Below are 6,000 nucleotides of genomic sequence, written 5' to 3'. Positions count from 1 at the left end.
CTCGTATACCCCGGATTGCTTGCCCAGGATTGCTCGCTCCCTTTCTAACAAGTGCCTCTCTGTGCATGACTTCTTTCTCTCTCTCTGCTCCTATTTGCTATAACTGAGACCTGGCTCACTCAGTCTGACTCTGCACTGGAAGCTGCCCTCTCTTATGATGGCCTTTCTTTCTCCCACACTCCGCCGCCCTGATGGCAGGGGTGGAGGCGTGGGGCTCCTGCTCTCCTCTCTCTGTCGTTACCGTGCCCTTCCTATTCCCCCCTCTCTTGCTTTTCCCTCCTTTGAGGTTCACACTGTCCAGATCTTCTCGCCTCTCGCTGTTCACGTGTCGGTCATCTATCGCCCACCTATCTCTACTCATCCCCCTTCTGCCTTTCTCTCTCACTTTGAATCCTGTCTCTCCTTCTTTCTCTCCCCAGACCCTGGCTAAATTCCCACACGTGCATGCTGCGTTCCTCCACTCGTTCCTCTGAACGCCTCTGGAGGAAATCTCATACTCTCACAGACTTCCTTCACTACAAATTTAAGCTATCCTGTTTTAACTCTGCCCTCTCTCAGGCTAAACATACCTACTTTTCTTCACTAATCAACACGCACAAGTCTAACCCACGCCGACTCTTCTCTGTCTTTGACTCAACCACCCTCAGCTGTCTCTTCTGCTTCCTCCATCTCCCCTCAGGACTTTGATGACTATTTTAAGGAAAAGGTGGAATCCATATATCCGGACACCCCCTCTGTTTCCTCCTCCCATCCTACAACGCTTCCTAACTCTCTTCCTGCCTTTCTTTACTCCTTTTCCGCTGTCTCAGAGGAGGATGTGTCACTGCTGATCTCCTCTTCTTCCTCTACCACCTGCCCTCTTGACCTATTCCCTCCCATCTCCTAAAACCTCTTGCTCCTACTATAACCCCTACGCTCACACACATTTTTAACTCCTCCCTCTACTCTGGTACATTTCCCTCCTCCTTTGAACCGTTATACCATTACTCAAAAACAGAAAGCTTGACCCTATCTGTCTTTCTAACTAACGACCTGTCTCCCTCCTGCCTTTTGCCTCTAAACTCCTTGAACGTCTTGTATTCTCTCGTTGTTCCACTTTCTCAACACCCATTCTCTCCTAGACCCTCTACAATTTGGCTTCCACACTGATCACTCCACTGAAACAGCCCTCACTAAAATAACTGACGACCTCCATGCTGCCAAAGACAGAGGTCATTACACTGTGCTCAAATTACTCGACCTCACTGCAGCATTTGACAGCGTGGACCACCCTTTTCTCCTTCACATTCTCCATACTCTTGGTATTCGGAACAAAGTTCTATCCTGGATCTCATCCTACCTCTCCCATCGTACTTCCAGCATCTCTTCTGCTAACACCTCCTCCTCTATCAATCTCTCTGTGGCGGTACCCCAGGGCTCTGTCCTGGGACCTCTTCTCTTTTCTCTGTACACACTTTCTCTAGGTGACCTAATCACATCTCTTTAGTTTAAATATCACCTCTATGCTGACGACACACAAATTTACTTTTCAACCACTGACCTTACACCTGCTGTACAGACCAAAGTTTCTGAATGTCTCTCTGCTATATCATCCTGGATGGCCCTCGCCGACTTAAACTTAACATGGCAAAAACAGAGCTCCTTATACTTCCTCCCAAACCTGGCCCTACTACCTCCTTCCACATTACTGTTGGAAGTACTATCATTCACCCATTAGTCCAAACACGCTGCCTAGGGGTCACACTCAACCGTTTCTAAAACCTGTTGCTTTTTCCTCCGCAATATTACAAAAAAAAGAAAGAGGCCTTTCCTCTGTTGCTCGACTGCTAAAACTCTGACTCAGGCCCTCATTCCCTCCCGTCTTGATTACTGTAACCTCCTGTTGTCTGGCCTTCCTGCCTCTCACCTGTCTCCCCTACAATCTATCCTAAACGCTGCTGCCAGAATCACTCTACTCTTTCCTAAATCTGTCTCGGCGTCTCCCCTGCTGAAATCCCTCTCCTGGCTTCCTATCAAATCCCGCATCTCACACTCAATTCTCCTCCTCACTTTTAAAGCTTTACACTCTTCTGCCCCTCCTTACATCCCAGCCCTAATTTCTCGCTTTGCAGCATCCAGACTCTTGCGTTCTGCTCATGGATGTCTTTTCTCTACCCCCTTGGTATCTAAAGCCCTCTCCCACCTTAAACCTTTCTCACTGACTGCCCCACACCTCTTGAGTGCCCTTTTCCTCAATAACTGACTAGCACCCTCTCTATCCACCTTTAAGACCCACCTTAAGACACACTTGCTTAAAGAAGCATGAGTAGAACCGTGGCTAATACTATACACGTGATCCATAAAGCTTGGCCCCCTGCAGACGCACTTACCAGAACGCCCTCCTACTGTCTCTGTACGTTCTTCCTACATACCAATTCAATTGTAAGCTCCTCGGAGCAGGGACTCCTCTTCCGAAATGTTACTTTTATGTCTGAAGCACTTATTCCCATGACCTGTTAATTATCTAAAAAACAAATAATACAAATGTCACGTGTATTACTGCTGTGAAGCGCTATGTACATTAATGGCGCTATATAAATAGACATACATACATACTGTTATACGGTATTCCAGCTAACATTACAATGCTGGCCAGCCATGGGACCAGAAGTGTTGACCTTTGGGAACGGAACAGGTTTAACTTTACTGTGAGCAGTTTTTGATCAGTCTTATTTTGAGGCTGGGTCACTCGTTTCCATATCAATAAGTACATAGGGGAGAAGTTAGACGTGCAGGAGGGATGGGGAGCAGGATCTTAGGCTATGTAGAGAGAGCAATTAGAAAGCAGGTAGTCATTCATGTAATTGTTGAAACATCACTTGAAGTAATGTGTCCAGTTCTCGGGGTTTTCATCTCCAAAAGGACATATCCTGGATTGATATGGACCAAAGAAGGCAACAAAGAACTGTGCTGGCTTCACACTTGGAGTCTTTTTAATGGTAAAGCACAGAACCCATATACCATGGGGGATAGGAGGATGAGAAAAAACATCAGCAGTGCACAGGAGTAGCCGTGCCCTCGCTGATCTCATAGCTAGGGCCTCAAGGCCAACGTTCCCATGGTGTTTTGGTTCTATCTCTGGACTAAGAGCCAGCATCACTTTAGTGTGGGGTGTATAGGGGGGGGGGTGTAGAAGCGGCATTCATGTATCCAATGGGCAATGCACTGAAAGTAAATAGCATATAGAAATGTAGAAATCGGGCACTCACAGGGTCAATAGATAGGTCCATCTTGAGAAAGGTCCTTTAAATGGACTGAAATGCCACTTCTGCCAGTTCTCTCTAGCATCCGCTAAGGAAAAAAGAAAAGGGGTAGCGATACTGTTCCACAACAGCTTCCCATTCCAAGTAGATAAAATCAAAAGGGATGCGGAGGGAAGATTTCTTATCTTGACAGGGCAGGTTCATAGCAGTAAGTTAACCCTTGCATCAGTCTACGCCCCTTGTGAAAATGATCCACAATTCTTCCGTTCATTCTTTGAACTGTTCAATAAGGTGGCGGACGGAAATATAGTGCTGGCGGGTGACTTTAACAAAAGGTTGGACACGAACCTGGATAGAACTCAACAGGGACATAGAGACAGGTCTATAGGGGTGACAGCACTTCGCCAGGGACTTAGCGAAAATGTATTGGTGGATATATGGAGGGAACTGCACCCTGGAGAACGAGGTTACACATTCTACTCACACCCGCACGACAGCTACAGTAGGATCGATTACTTTTTTGTATCCAATAGACTGGTCCCACAGATCTCCTATACGGGAATCCATGATATTTCATGGTCAGATCATGCACCAATTGAGCTGAGGTGCTTTCAAATTAAGCTGGCCAGCCCGGGAGCAAATTGGAAACTCAATGAATCCTTACTCAAGACCCCAGAGGTAGCACAAAAAATTAAGAAGGAGATAGCACAATTTTTCAAGGCAAACACAGGCAGTGTGGAGTCCCATATTACTCTTTGGGAGGCTCACAAGGCCACAATGAGAGGGGCTCTGATCAACATAGCAAGAAAGCTAAAAACCAATCAGTTGCGAGAGAAGCTCCACGAACTCTCTATACTGCATACCCGAACTGGTAGAAAGGGGACTGTCACGGTAAATATGACAAGATATAATGAACACCAAATATCTGGGTTGAACTGAACGAGGCTTAGATATAATAAAATATAATTTATTCCTTAAAAAGGTGAACACAGCAATATAGTACAATTAACAGACAAGAAGGTAACACTTACTTAGGGTTGGGGGATGGAGAAGTATCAGCTAGCAATTCTCCAGCAATCCGGTGACATTGAAGATGGTATCAGAAGAAGAACTCAAAACTGTAGGGTTGACACAGTTTATATACCTGTGTAACCCTATTCTTAACATTGAATACAGACTATTGGTGAACAATTATCTGTATCCAATCCCTAACGTGGAGACACACATTAACCCATGCCCCCCAGCTAATTAGCCCATGTGTACTGGGACTCTATGGGTAGCCCCATAATTAAATCAGGGGCAACGACCAGTCTATCAAATGAAGTATCTGCATTGTTTGTAGGTGTAGCCATAACACTTACAAACCACTCCAGTTTGATGATTCTCCACCCTCAGGTAACAATTAGAGTGGCAGTCTGTTGATTAGTACTTGATCTGTTGATTAGTACTTGATGTAAACAATCAGGCAGTTAACTTTTGATCACGGTGCTTAGGTTCAATCAGCCGGCTGCCCTTCATGACCTATTAGCCTAGCAGATGGAGTCTGCATTTTTCAGATCAGATCCAAAATACCATATATATACTTTAATATCTACACATATTAATAAGTTCCATTCTGGTGGGCTCAGTGGGTCTAAATTTGCCAGTTTTTAATGCCTACAGTGACTCCACATATTGGCCAAATATCAACTTTCTGCGACCTCCAGAACTGGAGATACAGAAATGCACTTTAAAACATCTTTAAAATACAGGATTATAATGAAACATGTGAACGGGAACATACATTTTCATGACATGACAAGGTGTAAACCACCTTCCTGGACCGCAGTCCAGTTAACCCCTTGCCTCCCTGGTGAGGTCAGGGGGTGGCCATATGGGGTGCAACCCCTTTAATACCAGACCAACCCCCTCTCCCTCTACAGAGACATTAAAGGAGTTGAAGGATGTAAGGATAGCACTTAACCTACTCCTTACTTCCCAGGCTGAAATAACACTGAGTTGGACAAAGAGGAAATTTTTCGAAAAATCGAACAAGCCAGACACCATGCTAGCTAGGAAAATTCGCAACAAACAACAAAACTACACAATACACTCGATTAAAACTAGAACGGGAGACTTGACGGCTAATCCCAAACACATAGTTGAGGAGTTTAGAGCATATTATGAAAGATTATACGATGGGCAGAAGGTGAGGCATAACAATAAAACGAGTAAAGCTTTAGAAATTTTTTTAGCGGACTCGGGTTTGCCAAAGATAACGAGGTTGGAGCGAGAGTTTCTAGGAAGAGAGTTCACAGCGGAAGAACTGCTAGATGTAGTTTCAAACCTTAAACCTGCAAAAGCTCCGGGCCCAGACGGTTTTTCGAATCTATATTATAAAAATATATAGGGATTCTGTCCCCGCACTTATTACGGATGTTTAACCATATCCTAGCAGGGGGGTCCTTTTCAGACATGATGCTGCAGGCGTCCATCTCGGTGATTCATAAACAGGGCAAAGATCCCACCAATTGTCCAAGCTACATGCCGATCTCATTAATTAACTCAGATATCAAAATATATTCCAAATTAATGGCCAATAGATTGAGTTCAATTCTTCCTAGGCTGATTCACCCGGATCAAGTTGGTTTTATCACAGGGAGGCAAGCGGCCGATAATACTAGAAGAATAGTAGATACCATTGACTATATTAATGCCAATAACATCCCGGGCATCATATTAAGCCTAGATGCCGAAAAAGCCTTTGATAGAATTGACT

The 6,000-nt window shown here is 44.8% G+C and overlaps 1 protein-coding gene across 2 annotated transcripts in view; it reads left to right on the top strand.

The window, feature by feature from the left end:
* Window positions 1-6,000, top strand: part of MRPS18A (mitochondrial ribosomal protein S18A) — an 85,498-nt gene that overhangs the window by 76,252 nt on the left and 3,246 nt on the right. The window lies entirely within an intron of this gene.

The sequence above is a fragment of the Ascaphus truei genome, chromosome 4 (genome assembly GCF_040206685.1).
Source record: "Ascaphus truei isolate aAscTru1 chromosome 4, aAscTru1.hap1, whole genome shotgun sequence".
Classification (NCBI taxonomy): Eukaryota; Metazoa; Chordata; class Amphibia; order Anura; family Ascaphidae; genus Ascaphus; species Ascaphus truei.
Note: the sequence above shows the minus strand (reverse complement) of the source record. Positions and strands in the feature narration are given on the sequence as shown.